Source organism: Apodemus sylvaticus, chromosome 5 (genome assembly GCF_947179515.1).
Source record: "Apodemus sylvaticus chromosome 5, mApoSyl1.1, whole genome shotgun sequence".
Classification (NCBI taxonomy): Eukaryota; Metazoa; Chordata; class Mammalia; order Rodentia; family Muridae; genus Apodemus; species Apodemus sylvaticus.
This window is the reverse complement of record NC_067476.1, coordinates 64,319,653-64,338,556: the sequence shown is the minus strand read 5'-3', so window position 1 is coordinate 64,338,556 and position 18,904 is coordinate 64,319,653. Positions and strand designations below refer to the sequence as shown.

The 18,904-nt window shown below is 41.2% G+C and overlaps 1 long non-coding RNA gene across 1 annotated transcript in view; it reads right to left on the bottom strand.

The window, feature by feature from the left end:
• Window positions 1-10,325: 10,325 nt before the first annotated feature.
• The window catches only part of LOC127684217 (uncharacterized), a 30,849-nt gene continuing 22,270 nt past the window's right edge, over window positions 10,326-18,904 (bottom strand). The window contains exons 2-3 of the long non-coding RNA XR_007977743.1: window positions 13,434-13,689; window positions 10,326-10,460 (exon numbers count right to left, since the gene is read on the bottom strand). This is a non-coding gene — a long non-coding RNA (uncharacterized LOC127684217). The remainder of the gene's footprint in view (window positions 10,461-13,433; window positions 13,690-18,904) is intronic.

The window sequence follows — 18,904 nt, the reverse complement described above, 5'->3', positions numbered from 1 at the left end:
GCCTCTCAGATCCGCCCAGAAGACTCCAAGCTTATTCTTGGATCTTAGCTTTTCTTCCGTTTTTTCTTTTCTTTTTTCTTTTTCTGTTCCTTGCTTTCTTTCGAGGGTGGGGTGCGGTGGGAGGCAAATGGGTTTCTCTGTGTAACCTTGGCCATGCCAGAATTCACTCTATAAACCAGACCTATAACTCACAAAGATCCTCCTGCCTCTGCCTCCCCAGTTCTGGTTTAAAGCCACCACTGCCAGGCTATTCTTGGATTCTTATTTGAAGGCACAAGGTTTTAAAAATCCGATGGGGTTTTTTTTGTTGTTGTTGTTTTGTTTTGTTTTGTTTTTTTTCAGTTTAGGAAGTTCGGGTAGACATGATTTTAGAACTGGAAGAAGAAAGTCGAGCCATAGAAATAAGACCCCTTGTGGTTCCGTTGCTTTGGACAACAGTGGATGGACTGGCAGTTCCTTCGGGACAGACATCTTGACCTTCTTTACATTTCTAGTTTCTATTGCCTAATCAATCAGTGAATGACTATAAAGAGGTTGCTCAGTTTACTCAGAACTAAGGGCTGCAGAAATGGCTTAACATCACCTGCTGCTCTTTGTAGAGTGATTAAACGTCTGCATCTCCAGTTCCAATTCTTCTTCTGGCCTCTGTGTGTATCAGACATGTAGGTGGTTCACGCCCATACACACAAAATAAGGGTTTAGGTTTTTTTTTTTTTTTTTAAATTTGCTCAGTATCCCTGCGTTGTATATATATATCAAGTGCCAAACAATTTGGTGAACGGGCCTGGTGTGGTGGGCTATGCTTTTAATGTGATGGCAAATGCTTTTATCCTAGCCCCATGAAGTCTGAGTTGCAAGGGATCCGGTCTGAGTAGCAAGTTCCAGGCTGCCCAGTCCTACAGATAAGACCTTGTCTCAGAAAGGAGGAAGAGGGAGATAAGGAGGGGGAAGAGGAGGAAGAGGAGGAGGAGGGTGAGAAGGAGTGAAGAGGAGGAGGAAGAATTTGGTGAATAAGATAAAATGACAAAATATAAATGCCTTGCATAGACCTTGCATACTTCCAAGTAAGGTAGTAGAGAAGTTTTACTATTTTCCCAAAATAGTTATTAAAAATCAGTCAGAGACTAAGCCCAGAGGCAATAGGATCCCCGAGTCCCTGTCTCACACAGCAGAAAAGGACCTCACTGGCAGCATACACTTCTGTAATGACATAAGTGATCATGTGTGGTGTCATGTATATCCTTAACTGCATTAATCGAGTTTTAAAATGTAAAAGATATACAGCAAAATTGTTGGGAGAGCTTCTCAGCCACAGGCTAATACCTGTGTAAAAGCCATCTCAGAGTCGGGAAGTCCTCTGTGGATACTTACACGCTAGATCCTGCCACTGCTCTTTCAGTCCTTGTCACCATTTGGGGTCAGAGTTTGGGGTTTAAGAGGGAGACAATGGCCAGGCAGTGGTGGCACACGCCTTTAATCCCAGCACTTGGGAGGCAGAGGCAGAGGCAGGTGGATTTCTGAGTTTGAGGCCAGCCTGCTCTACAGAGTAAGTTCCAGGACAGCCAGGGCTACACAGAGAAACCTTGTCTCTAAAAACCAAAAAAAAAAAAAAAGAAAAAGAAACTTTTAATAAAAGGGCTGGAGAGATGGCTCAGTGGTTGGGAGCACCGACTGCTCTTCCAGAGGTCCTGAGTTCAATTCCCAGCAACCACATGGTGGCTCACAACCATCAGTAATGAGATCTGATGTCCTCTTCTGGTGTGTCTGAAGTCAGCTACAGTGTACTTATATATAATAAATAAATAAATCTTTAAAAAAAAAAAAGCGTGAAAACTTGTCAGGCAGTGGTGGTGCGCGCCTTTAAAAAAAAAAAAAAAAAAGAGGGAAACAATGATCTGTGGAGAGCAAGAAGGCTGTGTGCACTCCCAGTGTCCTCTGCATCTCTTTCTGAAAGCTACACTGCTGGCCAGACAGGTACCCTCAGTTCTCAAGACTAAAGACAACCCTGGGATGTTCCGTGTCCCTTTCAGATGGCCGTCATACACAACTGTTGAAAGAAGCCATGCCTTTTCCTGAACGGAAATGAAACATTACAGCATTTTCTTATTTGATCACTACTTGAGATTTGTTCTTAAAATGTGACTAAACTACACAGCTTATTCTAACTTTATGGCCATATTCTTTGAAATCCCATCTTAATACAGTTCTTTAACCACAAAAATTCCAGGTCTGGAAGTTATTCTATGTGCTTCTTCCACAACTGAACAATCTAACTAGGACTTAAAGACGGAAGGTAGAACATTTCCAGGATGTTTAGAATTTGCTAACAAAATATTTCTTTTCTTTTTATTCCTATCTTTTTTTTTTTTAAGTAGGGTGAGCTAGTAGACATCCTCATTTATTAGCCCAGGTTAAATTGGAACTCACAATTCTGACTCTGCTTCCCGAGTGCTGAAATTACAGGAGTGATCCAATCTCCTTAATTTGGAACTTCTGGGTATCAGCCCCCCATTTTGACCAAGGCTTCATGCACCCAAGACTAATCCCAAACTCTGTGTACTTGAGCATTCTCAAGGTCATTACCCTGATCCTCCTGCTTCCACCTCCCAGGTGCTGGGATTACAGGTGTGTGTCACCATGCCTGCTTCAGAATTTTTTAAACTAAAACAACAGAAGAACACAGCCACATGTGATTATACTGTGACTCACAAATGGAATCATGGGATAGTGTGAAATGTGGCCCGCAAATCTACAAATGATTGCTAATGCTTTCCCCCTCCTGTTCCTTTTTGTATAAACATGACCTTGTTGTTACTGGAGATTACAAGTCAAACTTCTAAAACTGTGTTTCCTTTAAGTTGATGATAAAAGTGAATACTTGTAACCAGGAGCCTTTATAGATGACAGCGTAGGTGCAGGTGAGGTTTCTGTAGAGACAGCCAAAGATGCCAATACAGGTTGGAGGGGGGACAGGAGGGGGGATCTTCAAAAAAGTTGATGGGAAGGAAAGGGTACCATAATTATCAGGGACTCTGTGTCCTCTTTTCCCACAGCTTGGCTGTAAGAAGAGCTACACCATGGCTTTGCAAGTGTGGGAAGCATCCTTAGCAATGGAGGTCACCGTCTAAGAATTACAGAACAGAAATAGTCAGTTTCTGATAACTGTGAATCCCCATTCCAGGCTTGGATTATTACATCTTTACAATGCACATGCAAGAAAAAGTAGTGCTTCTATCTTTGTTTAAACTACTATTTATTTAAGTTTTCAATAGTATTTTCTTTTTTCTTTTCTTCTCTTTCTTACTTTCTTTTTTTAAGATTTATTTTATTTTGTGAGGCAGTAATCCCAGCACTGGGGAAGCAGAGGCAGGCAGATCTATGGCTTTGAGGCCACCCTGGTCTAAAAGAGAGTTCCAGAACAGCCAGGGCTACACAGAAAAACTCTGTCTCAAAACAAAAAACAAAAAACAAAAAAACAAAAAAACAAACCAAAAAACACAAATAATAATAATTTTTTAAAAAGAGCAAAACAACAACAAAAAGATTTATATATATATATATATATATATATATATATATATATATATATATATACACACACACTAGTTTTGTCTGCATGTACTTCTGCACACCAGAAGAGGGCATGGGGTCCCATGGGACTACAGTTATAGATGGCCTTAAGATGCCACAGGGGTTCTGGAAGCACTGGAAGAACAGCCAGTGCTCTTAACTCCTGAACTATGCCTCAATAACCTTAGACTAACTTTTACATCCGCCTTAGTTTCCTTAACAAGATATTTAAAGTGAGTGCCAAATATGTGTATACTTGCCTGGCTTAGATGGAAATATTCCATTCCTGGTTGGTTGGTTGGTTGGTTGGTTTAAATAGCTAAAACAGCTGCATTGTCTGGCAGTTTTCTTACTGATGCAAAGTTATCATTATTTACTGAAGTCAGAGTAAGTTCTCTTTTAGGTTATGGAGAGTTTTAGACACTCTGTGGAAGGTCCCCCAATGACTGGTATGCATACAACAAATATGAGTTAAGTTCTTGTGCCTGTCCCTCTGCGTCTGAATGGGCCGGTCCCTTCCCTAGCTCTGTGCCTTTTAAATGATTCACTTGGGGCTTTTGCTAAAGTCTCCACCATTACTTCCTCTAAAGCTAAAGGGATAATTAAGAATTTCTACCCACCTATCATCAAGGAAATGTGCCAGGGGATTTTTCGTGAAATGTTAAATATTTGGATTTAGCAGGAAATGATTATGTTCACTAATATGGAGATCTTAATTACATAATTGAATTAGGCTTATATCTCAGGAACAAAATGAATTAAAATGAATTAAAGGTTTAGTACAGGTTCAGCATTTTTTGTGAAGAATAAAGACATTTCTACATTTAGGGTTTTTTTTTTTTCTTTTTGGTTTTGAAGTAGCAATTACTACTATGAAAATTCACTATGTAGGCCACATTACTTGGAATATAGCTCAGTGGTAGAGAGTGTCTCCTGTTATTTCTAAAACCCTGAATTCAATCCTCAGCACTGACACAAAATAAAACAAACAAAACAAAACAAAATACATATATAATCCAGGCTGATTTGAACTCACAATCCTCCTGTTTCAGCCACCTAAGTGTTAAGATTAAGGTATGCACTAGGCTTCCTATTAGCTATTCTGTTTCCATGTACATTACCTTAAATATGAATTATAAGGAAGCCAGGTGTGGTAGAGCACACCTTTGATTCCAGAACTCTGGAGGAAGAGGCAAGTGTATTTTTGTGAGTTCAAGACCAGCCTGGGCTACAAAGCAAGTCCAGGAGAGCCAGGGCTATGTTACATAGAGAAACCCTGTCTCAACAAGCAAACAAACAAACAAATATTCATATTTTCATATACTTAAGCCAGTCTCGTCCAAACTTGTGGAAGAAACTTTTAAGGATAACTAATCATGATTGTGGCTGGCCCAAAATGTAACAGTAAATGACAAAATGACACTCACATTGGTGTTGGTGACATACACCTTTCATCCCAGCACTCTGGAGGCACAGGCAGGTAAATATGAATTCAAGGCCAACCTGGTCTAGAACAAGTTCCAGAAAGAGCGGAGTTACACAGAGAAACCCTGACTGGAAAAGAAAGAAAGAAAAAAGAAACAAAGATGGAAGGAAGGAAGGAAAGAAGGAAGGAAGGAAGGAAGGAAGGAAGGAAGGAAGGAAGGAAGGAAGGAAGGAAGGAAGGAAGGAAGGAAGGAAGGAAAATAAGCTAAGAATACATAAGCTTGGACAGGGATAAAGTATTTCAAGAGTATTCTGTGATGATGAGCATATCTAGACTCTCCAATGACTTGCATCCCTCACAGGTAGCCACTAAGTACTGAAATGTTATCAATGTGGCTGGAAAACTAAATTCCAGTATAAAATGGTTCAAGGTCACCTATGGCCATTGGCCAAACTGAGCAGAAGAACTGCAACTGTTACATTGTTGCTTTGTTTTTGTTTCTTGTTTTTTCCTTTTATCAGAAGCTAAATTACTGAAGACCATGGCTCTCAGGGAATCCTCCACAACTTCCACACTAGATTGGAACTGAGTAGGTGTGCAGCATTTTGAACTCAGCAGCTATTAGGGCTAACCCTAACCCTTGGCTATTGTGTAAGCCAAGCTAATAAATCCCCTCTATGAGACATGTTCATTCTATTGCTTTGATATCTCTAGAGGACCCTATCACATGTGTGTGCTTCTTTTTTTTTTTTCACATAAACATTTTGAAAGATATTGCTGAGCATGGTAGTGCACACCTTCAATCCCAGCACTTAGGAGGTAGAGGCAGGTGTATCTGTGAGTCTGAGGCCAGCCTAGTCTACATAGTGAGTTCAAGGACGACCAGAGCTGCATCCAAATTTAAAAAAAGAAAAGACAAAGAAAAAGAAAAGAATGAAAGAAAGAAATTGAAAGATAATAAATACTGTCTACATTTGGAGTATTTGTATTGTCATGGTGTACACTATGTACTCTATAACTTCAGTGTCTCTGTGGGGGGGATGGTGGAGGGGTTGGGGTGGTGTGGGATGTGGGGGGAGCAATGCACAATTACAGTATGGCTGCTTCAGGCCTCCTCTTGATGATGAAGGAACTCTTGCTAGGGTTTCTGAGTTCGAGGCCAGCCTGGTCTACAGAGTGAGTTCCAGGACAGCCAGGGCTACACAGAGAAACCCTGCCTTGAAAAAACAGCTCCTTTAGAGGATATTAGAATACACTGAAATTTGAGCATTCTACTTTGTTCTATTTGTTTATACACACACACACACACACACACACACACGTATATACATACCTTGCAAATACCAGCCTTAGGGAATTCAGACAACTATTAGTTCTCATGATTTTTTTAAAGTTTTTTGTTTGTCTCTTTGTTTTCAATTTTATGTGACTTCTCTGAATGTAGATCTGTGCACCACATGTGTGTAGTGCCCAAGGAGGCCAGAAGAGGACATTGGATTCTCTACAAAATGTCATGTGGGAACCAAACTCAAAACTTTTGGAAGAACAGTCAGTGCTGAGCCATCTTGACCTCATTCTTGTGTCAGGTGATGCTAACGCACCTTGGTTCTTCTCTGACGCCTCATCCTTTGGATGGCTGGAGCAACTGCCCAACAAAACTTCAATGGGTGAAGCATCCCTCCTGAGGCCAAAACATAGAATCTGAAAGCTGCTTGAGGTGGTTTGAATATGAATGGGCCTCAAAGGCTCACAGATTTAAATGTTGGTCATTAGAGAGTACTATTTCACAGAGATTTAGTTGTGGCCTTGTGAGAGGAAGTGAGTCACTGGGGGGACAGCTTTGGAGTTTCAAATGCTCAAGCCAAGCCCAGTGCCTCTGTCCTCCTGCTGCCCACAGAGCCAGATGTAGGACTCTCAGCTCTCCCTCTGCCTGCAGGCTGGCGAGCACTCCATGGTGAAGACAATCAACTAACTCTGAAACTACAAGCAAGCCCGATTTAAATGCTTTCCTATATCATCAGAGTTGCTGTGGTCATGGCGTCTCTTCACAGCAGTAGAACATTGACTACGATACAATCTGAGGTGTATGCTTGCTTGTAAAATTTCATCTTCACCACAATAGATCAGGTAAAAGCCAGTTACAATTGTGGACCAAGTCAAGAGTGTGGAGAAACAGTCTCGATTTCTGAGAATGTCAAGCAAGTGTGTGTGGCGATGTTTATTTTCCTTTAAATATTTTCCTTAAAACACTTTGAGACCTCACTGTGATGTGAGCAACAACTGTAGTGCTGTGGAACTTGCAGAAGGTGTTCTCTTGCAGAAGGTGGACTCTTCTCTTAGATGGACGTTGTTCCTTAAATTTTCTAGAAATAGATTAGTTCCCTAAAAGTATGTCAATGGAAGAAACAGCTCTCACCTCAGAGAACTAAAAGGCAGGCTTTAGCTCGGCAGTGGTGGTGCAAGCCTGTAATCCCAGTACTCTGGGAGGCAGAGGCGGGCAGATTTCTGAGTTCGAGGCCTGGTCTACAGAGTGAGTTCCAGGACAGCTAGGGCTATACAGAGAAACCCTGTCTCGAAAAAACCAAATCCAAAAAAACAATAAACAAACAAGCAAGCAAGCAAACAAACAAATAAATAAAAGGCAGGCTTTATTCTAGATTCTGTACTCTAGACCATGGCCCTGGGAACATTTATTCTATGCCATAGGTAGGGAGCACAGACTCAGGTTACCCCAAAATTCTGTCTTCCAATGTGAAGGCAGTTTCATAAAGTTTTTAAGGCTTTATAGAAGAAAATTATAAATCAAGGCAAGCTGAAAATGAACTGTACTTGACAGAGGCAGACACTTGGAGACGGCAGGTTTTTATAGGCCTAAGGTGTTGTCTGACGACATTCCCGGTTCTTGGATTGGTGGGAGCCACTGCTCAGCTAACTTAACAGCTTCTAAGAGGTTTTTATTTATTATTACAAGATGTCAGCTCTGAGTTAACAGCTTCTAAGAGGTTTTTATTTACTATTACGAGATGTTAATTTAAATTAACAGCTTTTAAAAGTTTTTTATTTATTTATTTTTTTTATTCGCTATATTTTTAATTTACATTTCAAATGATATCCCCTTTTCTGGCCCCCCACTCCCTGAAAGTCCCATAAGCCCCCTTCCCTTCCCCTGTTCTCCCACCCACCCCTTCCCACTTCTCTGTTCTGGTTTTGCCCTATACTGCTACACTGAGTCTTTCCAGAACAAGGGGCCACTCCTCCGTTCTTCTTGTACCTCATTTGATGTGTGGATTATGTTTTGGGTATTCCAGTTTTCTAGGCTAATATCCACTTATTAGTGAGTGCATACCATGATTGATCTTTTGAGACTGGGTTACCTCACTTAGTATGATGTTCTCCAGCTCCATCCATTTACCTAAGAATTTCATGAATTCATTGTTTCTAATGGCTGAATAGTACTCCATTGTGTATATATACCACATTTTTTGCATCCATTCTTCTGTTGAGGGATGCCTGGGTTCTTTCCAGCTTCTGGCTATTATAAATAGGGCTGCTGTTGGAAGCAATGGGTTCATGGAGTTCTTGGGCAGATGGATGGAGCTGGAGAGCATCATGCTGGGTGAGGTGGCACGGGCTGGGGGTGGGGGGGGGTGTGGATCGTGGTATGCACTCACTGGTAGGTGGATATTAACCTAGAGAGCTGGAGTGCCCAGGGCAAGGTCCACACATCAGATGAGGTGTGGGAGGAGGGGGGGTGGCCCCTTGTTCTGGAGGGACTCAGTGAGGCAGTGTTCGGCGCGGCCAGGGCAGGGAAGTGGGAGGGGGTGGGTGGGAGGACGGGGGAGGAGAGGGGGGCTTGCGGGACTTTCGGGGAGTGGGGGGCTGGAGGGGGGGAGATCATTTGAAATGTAGATGGAGAATTATATCGAATAAAAAATATATAAAAAAATTTTTTTTAAAAAAGCATGTGGAAAAAAAATAAATAAATAGGGCTGCTATGAACATAGTGGAGCATTATTATCACACGGTGTTAGTTTAGATAGAGTGGGACAAGGAATGGCTACTCCAGAAGGCTAACACTAGCTCAAGATACAGAATTAGCATTTGAACCTACAAAACTCGAGTCTCTCCACAGGACTGAAATTCCTTTCAGTCCGTTAGGCTCTGCAGACAGACTCCTTCCAGAAGTTTTTTTGATTTGGGTTTTTGTTATTGTTGTTTGTTTGTTTGTTTGTTTTTGTTAACAAACAGACATAGCTTCCTTTTAAGAATTTTTGTTTACAAATAGCATATGCCAATATCATTGCTAGCAGCGGTTTTCTTAAGCACAAAGGGTGAACCTCAGTAGGGAAAAAAATGGAAGAGAAGAAGATGAAAGAGAAGGAGGGTGCCTCTCATTCTGAAGGAATTAAAATATCCCTGTAAGGTTTGGGCTTTTGTTAGTATTGTTATCTGTCTGTTTGCCTCCTAGGGGCTGGGATTATAGGTGCAAACTACCATGCGTAGCAAATATAAACTTGCCACCATATTTACAGACTGTGTGCAGCAGCAAAAAAGACAAAATTAAAGTGTATTTTGAGAAAGTATCTCCTGAGGGAGCATAGACAGCTGTAATTCTCAAGAAAAATACTGGGTGACAATAGTTGAATAAACAACAAAAATGTCTTCTTTTTAAAAAGTATTAGCTGGGCATAGAGGTGAATACCTCTCGGCACTCGGGAGGCAGAAGCAAACAGATCTCTGTGAGTTCAAGGCTAGCTTGGTCTACATAGAGAGTTCGGAGACAGCCGGGACTTTATAACAAGACCCTGTTTCAAAAAAAAAAAGAGGGTTTTTTTTAATATTTTTATTTTCTATATTCTTTGTTTACATTCCAAATGATTTCCCCTTTCCCAGATCCCCCCTCCCCATATGTCCCATAAACCTTCTTCTCTCCATCCCTTCTCCAATCACCTCCCTCCTTTTTCTCTCTGTCCTTACATTCCCCTCCAATGCTAGATCAATCCTTTCCAGGATCAAGACCTTCTCCATACTTCTTCACGGGAGTTATTTGTTATGTGATTTGTGCAAAAAAAGAGTTTTTAATAAACTAAAATGTGATTAACTTTCTTGTTCTCCATATTAAAATATTTTATTGTATTTTCCCGTACTTAACATTTATTTTGGATTTCTCCCCACTTTTTTTTTCGAAAAATTTTTAAATTAAGTTAATTTTTTTTTCACTTTAGAATCCAATCTCAGCCTCTCCTCTCCTTTAAGTACCCCCTCACACAGATCCTTCCTACATTACCCCTCCTCTTCTCCCTTCTCCCCACCCCTGGGTTTCCTCTCCCCACTTTTGACTTAAATGGAAGGAAAAGTTTGCCAAGATTCATGTCTTCCTGAGTCAGCAAGTGAATTTCCCATTAATCTTCCAGCCGAATGAGTCAGCACACTGGCTTGGGGGAGTCAGTCTTGGCCATCTGGGCTGCAGAGAAACAACACAGTCAATTAGTCTAGACAGCTTGGGGGCAGGCACTTGGCCATGTATGGTTTCCTTTCCCACTTCCCACTGGTAGAACCTAGAGACACTCCTGGGAATACATAAAAAGATGCCAGATTTAGCAGAAGAAAAATGCAGGATGTGCAAAGAAATTACATATAAACACATAAACGACGACCAACGTTTTTTACAATAGAGCATTCTTCGTGATATTCAGGACTAATTTTCATACACACCAAAAAAGGAATTGTTTATCTGACATTCATTTTGTATTAGGCAGCCTGCATTTTATGGGCCAGCCTTCTGTGGGTAGATCTTCCCTGTACATAACCCTTTGTTTCCCCGGCAGAGTACCTCAGAGATCAAAGGCTGCTTTCCTGAATTTTAGAGAATCCTCGAAGGCTGAGTTCTTTCATCTTTTATTAGACCCATAATTACCATCTAACTTCAGAGAAAGACAAAATTGACTGACAAGAATTCCTTCGAGACTGCCTCTCAGTCTTTCCAGTACCGTACAGGAGGCTTGGGGAAATCCAGATTCTAGTTCATCCAGAATTGCTAACAGTGGTGCTTCCTGGGAAAGGCTGAGCTGGCCCCCAGTGGCCTGGCCTGCGGTGGTCAATAGCAAGGTTCCTAGTGTTTCACATGTTTTAATGGGTGTAAAAATCTCCTGGGGAGATTTTGAATGACTGAGGTACATTCCATCTAAAAACAAAATCTGAAAATTCTCCTGGCATGAGAGCTAGTTGTCATGATTGTAATTCCTAAATTTAACCAAAGTTGAGAATGGCTGTCAGCTGAGTCACATTTATTCAAGGTAATGTTCATCACAGGATGAAAGGGGATTTTTTTAAAAAGAAAAAAAGAATGGAATTACAGTACTGGTTATTACATTACACATTTGGTGTGTAGATTTTTTTTTTTTTTTTTTTTACAGTTTGTTGGTTCTTTTTGGGACAAAGTCCCATGAAGTCTAGGCTGGCCTCGAACTTACTACTTAACTTAAGGCCTGACCTTTCTGCCTCTACCTCCCAGGACTTGGAAGTCTAAACAGGTACAAGCCACTTCCTTCAGCCGGCTCATGTTAGTTAGTTAGTTAGTTTGTTTGTTTGTTTGTTTCTTTTTTGGTTTTTTTGGAGACAGGGTTTCTCTGTATAGCCCTGGCTGTCCTGGAACTCACTCTGTAGACCAGGTTGGCCTCGAACTCAGAAATCTGCCTGCCTCGGCCTCCCGGAGTGCTAGGATTACAGGCATGCGCCACCAGCAAGCCTTCCCATGAGTTCACCTTCAGTTATGCTTTCTAAGCAACTGAGAGCAACAGTACATTTCTGCTAAATATTTTCCAGGTTTGGAAATTTTTATCTGCGACATCCTGCTTGTTGGAAAATACTTTTCCATGGGTCTAAAATAATTTATTTTTCCTAATATTTCTGGTGGAAGCCAAATAACCACCACCTCTGTGTATTTCATCTTCAAAAACTTGGAAGTTCTCTTGTACTTCTCTTTCTGGGGTTTGGCTAGAGTCAGGAATATGTCTTGAGGACAAATCTTTACGTTGTTTTTCACATAAAGACATGTCACCATTGATAAAAGTATGTAGTCAGAGCTACTTAAAGACACCATTACAACACTTACGCAAAACAGATGGCTAGAACTTGGCCAAATTCTTCCTAATTTATTGTCAACTTAGAGTTGCCATTGGATGCCATCTTCCTTGAATCACCATTTTCTCTTTTGCAGTCTTCAACTAAGGAATGTTCTTTGTGTGTCTTGTACCTTATGCAGGAGTGCTTGTCCATGCTAGACCTTTTTTTTTTTTTTTCTCTTTTATTCTGATTTTTTCCTTGGTCTGCCTTATCCAGCGTGTGTTCCCTTTCATTCATGTCCTGCCTGAGCACTCCATCTCTTTACTGCTCAAGCCTTGTTTATAATTTATTTATTATAATTCAATAATATAATAATTTATTTATTATAATTCAAAAACAAAAAGATATTTGTTTGTTTATTAGTTTTGGCATCTGGACTCAGGACCATGAGCACACCAGACAAGTGCTCTCCTATTAATCACGGGAGGACATTCTAGAATATGCGACCCATGCTTTTTCTCCACCTTCCTCTCCCTTGCCAGTGTAGGGATTCAGACCCAGCTGAGGTGCATAGTTAACATACAGAAGTGGACCTTGCCTCAAGGTTCTCCCAGCATCCCTCAGTCCTACCCTGCAGCTTCCTCTCCCCAGAGGTTTTTACTTATATAACTCAGACTTTACAAAATATTTACTCTCTGTTCCCAGAAACTGAAGTCACTTATATAAAGCTAGACAACATTTGATAATCACCCAACATAAAGGTGAATAGATAAATGGATGCAAATAGATAAACTTAATTGCACAGAGAGCAGGCATTCAAAGGAGGTCTTATTGTCCTAATGAGTCCTAAGAGACAATCTATAGATCTTTGAAGGGAAATTGAGTGTAGAATGGCAAGCTAAAGAGCAATCTAGAATAAGCTGCTTAATGTAACCTTTTATCTCTTTTAGGTGTTGGCCTGGTGTTTGCTACTGACGTGATTATTGACATATTGGTTTATCAGTTCTACCTTGCCTTTTTTTTTTAAAGGTATATAAATATGATTGAAAGAGGTTGCAGGGCTGGAGAGATGGCTCAGCGTTTAAGAGCACGGACTGCTCTTCTGAAGGTTCTGTGTTCAAATCATGAGCAACATGGTGGCTCACAACCATCTGTAATGAGATCTGACATCCTCTTCTGGTGCACCTGAAGATAGCTACAGTGTACTTACATGTAATATATAAAAATCTTAAAAAAAAAAAAAAAAGAGGTTGCACATCCCTGTGTAAGTAAATCAGTAGCCAAAGTAGCAAGGTAAACTTGGAAATGAGTATGGAAAAAAGTCTGGAAAGTTGTTTTCCGGTTGTGATGGTTGATTTAAATGTCAACTTACCACATTGTTACAGTCACAAAAGAATAAGGAACCTTAACTGAGGAATTGCCTCCAGCAAAGTGGCCTGCAGGCACGTCTGGGGGTGTTTTCTTCTTTAATGACCAAAGACGAGGGTTTAGTCCACCATGGCGGGTGTAGTTCCTCAGAAGGTAATTCTGGGTTTTCTGAGAACTGGCTGAGCGCAAGCCTTCTGCACTGGTCTCTGCTTCATTTCCTGCTCCAGCTTCCTGTCTTGAGTTCCCACATAACCTGTGAACTGAAAGCACTTCCTCCTCAAATTGCTTTTGGTCGAGGCTTAATCCCAAAAACAGAAATGAAACTCAGATACCAAAAGCCTGCCATTCTTTCCTGAAGATTAGTAACAGCACCATCCATGATTATAGATCTGTGTTTAACTTCTCTAAGAAATGAGAAAGACTGGCAGAAAATCCCATTCTTCTGGTGATTCATTGTTATTTAATGTAAAGCTTGTGAATCAAGTTAAAAGAATGAGAGGGGGAAGGAAGGGAGGGAGAGAGAGAGAGCAAACTCTTTAGCTACTGGTTCCTTTTGAACACAACTACAGTTAATGCATTTCCCACTGCTAATACTGAAATGTGGAATCCCTTATGGTCTGGTCATTACCCGCAAACATCTATGCGGTACACTCTACAGCATAGAGCATGGCCGAAGCCGCACTCAATTCAGATACACAGGAGCTAAGCACAGAGGTCTCATTATCTGACCTCTCATTTGACCTCTCAGTTTCAGTCACATCCTGTATTTATTATGCATACCAAGGGAACCCTGGTCAAATTCCTCCTCTCTGAGTCTTAGCTTCACTTAAAAAATGCAGCTGGCTTGTTTGTATTGCTATAAAGTTGTAAAGATTCGATGCATTTTGAAACAGTGACAGGTTAACAGTCATAGTGACTGTTATTACCACACTGTCCACGTCCTCCTGTTAGCTGTGTGGAGCAGTTTAAGAGCATGCGTGTGAGCCTTTCACGGACTGAGGAGCAGATCACCATTGTGTCCAAGTAGATGGAACGTGCACACTCGCATTTTCAGCTGGCTGACTTTGTAAGAAAAACAGATTTCAAACGGACTTTGCCTCACATACCATGGGGCAAACATTTTCTGAAAGGACATACCAAGAGAAGGACACACAGTTAAGTGCTCTCAAAACAACTTGTCAGTCACCTTTGAGCCACTGAGTGGTGGTGGGGGGGGGGGCTGCACTTTGGGGAAGGGGATTCCTGCAGACTTCTCAGGGTTGCTTCGGAGAAAGACTTGGTAAGCGGATGTTGCTGCTAGTTTATATGTTATTTCTCTGCTGGTGAAATGAGCCAATTCAAGCAGAATTAAAGTATATAAAGACAGGTTTATTGAGAAGCAGCTCTCCAGAGAGTTCATGGATTTCATGGTCCGAGGCTAGGGAGGTTGCCCTGGAGAGGGAGACAAAGGGGTGGGGGAAAACATCTTAGGTGTTAGTTACCATTACAACTTGGGTTTTTTTGTTTTGTTTTGTTTTCCAAAAGCAAGACTTTCACTTCCTTTATATCATTCAGAGAAACCAGCTTGGATGAGAGGATACTTCATGACCTACTGTGTTTTTATGCTGGAGACAAAGTACAATTAATTACTACTGGTCACTGCACTGGCCCAGCTGCCATTCTTGTTGAGTGACTTCATCTGCAAAGTCCTTTTCCACCGCTGCTTAGAGGTGTGAGTACTCAGAGAGTTCAATTTTAGTTAGTGTCCTTATACTTTCCAGGTTCTGGAAGCCGGACAAAACCAAATCAAGTTAGTGCACTCCAAAAGTAAAACGGCGATAGCCAAGCAAATCTCTTCAAACCCCTGATGTGACCCGACTTTTAAATGTGTTCATGCAAGTTCTGGAACATTAGGAAGAGAAAAGACACAATCTTTGCTGTAAGCAAGTTTCATAGGTCACATGTAACCACAGGGCGCCCATATCTTATTCCTCCAGGTGTCCACTAACATTTTGAGTGCTTTATCTGTGAGCTCTAATGAGACATAGTGTGGAGAGCGCCATTTGAGAGGCTAACTACCCTGAGGTTCTGTGAGGGAAAACCGAGTAGGTGTGGAACCACGAAAGACAGGAAAGACTGGTAAAACAACATATTTGTCATAACTCTCTTTATAGATCCTTGTCTAGGGCCTGTGGCATCTGGAAAACTACATACACACTACACTACCTATACACACATGCTGTTTAAAGTCTGCATGCACTATCTATACATAATGATTATCATGACAAGCCTCTTAAGAAAATTTTATTGCGGGAGCAGGAGAGATGGCTTGGTGGTTAAGAGCACTCACGACTCTTGCAGAGGACCTGGGTTTGGTTCTCAGCACCCACATCAAGGCTCAGGACCTCCAATAACCCCACTTCCAGGAGTTCCAACAAACTCTTCTGGCTTCCGCAGGTCCCAGGCACACAGAGTGAACAAATGTACATTCAAGTAAAGCACTTATAAACAAGACATGAACGTATTTTTCAACCCAAGTCTGTGATCTAAATGTGGCTGAAGGTGGCAGTGCTCCTGGGACCCACTTATTGCCAACTGCAGTGTGACTGAGCAAACTCTGAGTCTCTGTTCTTGTTCAAGTTAGAATACAAGTCTATAAATTGACTCTTAGGGGTGGAGGAACAATCTAGGAGAAGAGAAGTAACTAGAGGAAACATCAGGTGTTTTTAAAAAATTTCTTTTAAAGACTTATTTATTATTATATCTAGTACACTGTAGCTGTCTTCAGACACTACAGAGGGAGTCAGATCCTCATTATGGATGGTTGTGAGCCACCATGTGGTTGCTGGGATTTGAACTCAGGACCTTCGGAAGAGCAGTGTCAGTGCTCTCAACCACTGAGCCATCTATCTAGACCCTTAAAATCTTAAATACTTAGCCTGGAGGTGGGAATGTCTCCACGCCTAAGAGCACTTACTGAGGACCTAAGCTCAGCTCTCAGTGCCCACGAGCAGCTCACAACCGTGCATAACTCTAGTTCTGAAGAGTCTAACACCCTCCTCAGGCCTTTTCAAGCACTGAGCCCGCACATACACAGGCATGCACGCTGACATGCATGCAGCCAAAACTCTCATATACTTAAGTCAACAAATGTTTAAAATAGTAAATACCCCTCAACTCTATCTTCTTAAACATCACCGGCATCCCTCACTAACTCATCTGTAGCCTGTAAGTCCAACCAGCTTCCCAACTAATCGGAATAATCTTCCACAGCTGACGGCACATAGATCAGAAGCATAAATGAGAAATATGTTATGGTATCGCTCACTAGCACCATCACCAACGGATCTGCTTTACTTAGAACTTAAAAACATATTTTTATTTGCTAATTTCCCACAGGAAGGCAAGAGTTTGGGGTATAGTGTTTGTCTTACCTCAACATGATTTTTATTTTTATTTTTAGTGGTTAATAGTGATTTTTATTAATATGCTCTGGTTCTGTTACTCACAGATAACAGACCTCCAGCAGATGCCATAACTTCTTGGTGACTGTATGTTTTTTACTTATTCTGTCTAGTCCCTTGTCAAATCTATGTGCACCCCTTTTCAGCAAAATTTGTATCTTCTGTATGTTTCTCTTCTTTTTCTGTGTTTACTTATTTTCAAAGTACAAGTTTTATAGTCTGTATCATACTATTCTGTATTCTTGAGCTCTGGGACCGTATAATGACCTCTGACTATCTGTTGGCCCTCATTCACGAATTTATTTCCTTGTGTGTCTTAAAAATTAACGGGAAATTACTTTGGCTGCAGGGACTTCCTGTGCTATTCTTTTGTAGTGTTCTTTCATTGGTTCTTGTTATAAACATTCTATGGCTACGCCTCAGTGTAATTGTCTAGACAGAGATGTTCTGCTGGGATCCCAGAGGCGACATTTTCATTCTCCTTTTACCAGCAGCAAAGAACTTGTTTGGTCATCTGTTGGGATAGCCTGTCTCTGGGTGGGCAACTCCAGGAGGGATGGGCTGTAACCATTTCACTCCTCTAAAGAGTAGCAGCCATCTTTTTCTGCTGGTCTAGGTACTGGAGGCTATCTGCAGAGATCTCTGTCCTGGTGGGAGGTTTCAAGCGAATGGGAAAGGGCATGGACAGGAAGGGGGAAGTGCCATCTACACCGGTGTCACTGATGCTCTGACAGCAGCTGATGCTCCAAGATCCTGTATTGGCTGCATTCCTGGTCTTCTGAGTTCAGATCCCTAGATTTTAACAACTCTATTTCAGTTTCATAACTTTCATGAACTAAAACTGGACCCCCTAATTATATTAAAGTTTCTCCTCCTCTTCTTCCTCTTCCTCCTCCTCTTCCTCCTCCTCCTCCTCTTCCTCTTCCTCTTCATTTTAGTTTTTCAAGACAGGATTTCTTTCTTTGTAGTCCTGGCTATCCTAAATCAGGCTGGCCTTGAACTTATAGAAGTCTGTTTCTTCTTATTGCCTAGCAATTTTCCATTCCTTTTTTGCAACTTATTTTGGCATTTAAGATAAAATTCATATTATCTTGCTAATAGCAAGATATATTGATGGGAAGAATTCTCTATTTAGTCTAACATGCGCCAGAATCATTTTCTTGCCTCTTGAAATGTGTGTAGCTGTGTAATTAAAATAGGGACAGTACCATCATTGCCATATATAGTTTGGATAAGGATTAAATAAGACATGCATTTAAACGCTTACATATGTGTCCAAGTACATACTCACTCCCTTGCATAATAAAAGCCAGCCTACATTGTCTAGCTGTTATCACTAGATTGCCAGCATCCTCTTGGATTAAATCTCTGAACAAGATATTGATATTTCATTAGATCAACAATTTGCTGAGTATTTTTGCAACTTACTAGACTCAGTAATTAATTTTATACCAGTGCCACAAGCAGTTTTGGGGTTTCACGGCTTTTTTCTAGCAGACTAGGGAGTCCTAGCAGGTTCTTCTAGCAGACTAGTGAATCCTAAGAGGTTATTACCTACCAGTATACATTTCTCTGTCATATCAGTCTGCTTTCTGTCACTGCATCAACTTATGGTGGGAACAGGCTGGTTTTGGAGGTTTCAGCCCAGGATGAACTGGTCTCCTTGCTTTGGAGTTGTGATGAGGTTATCCATTACAATGGGAATGTGTGGTTCGGCCAGACTATTGCTGGAGTCTTAGATGTTAGTCTCCCCACCACCACCACCACCACTATCTCTCTGTCTCTGTCTCTGTCTCTTTCTCTCTCTCTCTCTCTCTCTCTCTCTCTCTCTCTCTCTCTCTCTCTCTCTCTCTGTGTGTGTGTGTGTGTGTGTAGGGGGTTACACTAGCAAATGTCCAACCATTTACCCTAGAACTAAGGAGTAGTGTTGTAAAGGAACTTTAATCGGTATAGCTATACCAGCAACATAAGAGACTCTGTGTTTTGGCTCTGCGTTTGCTGCTACTGACATGCTGTAGAGGAGGGTGAGAAG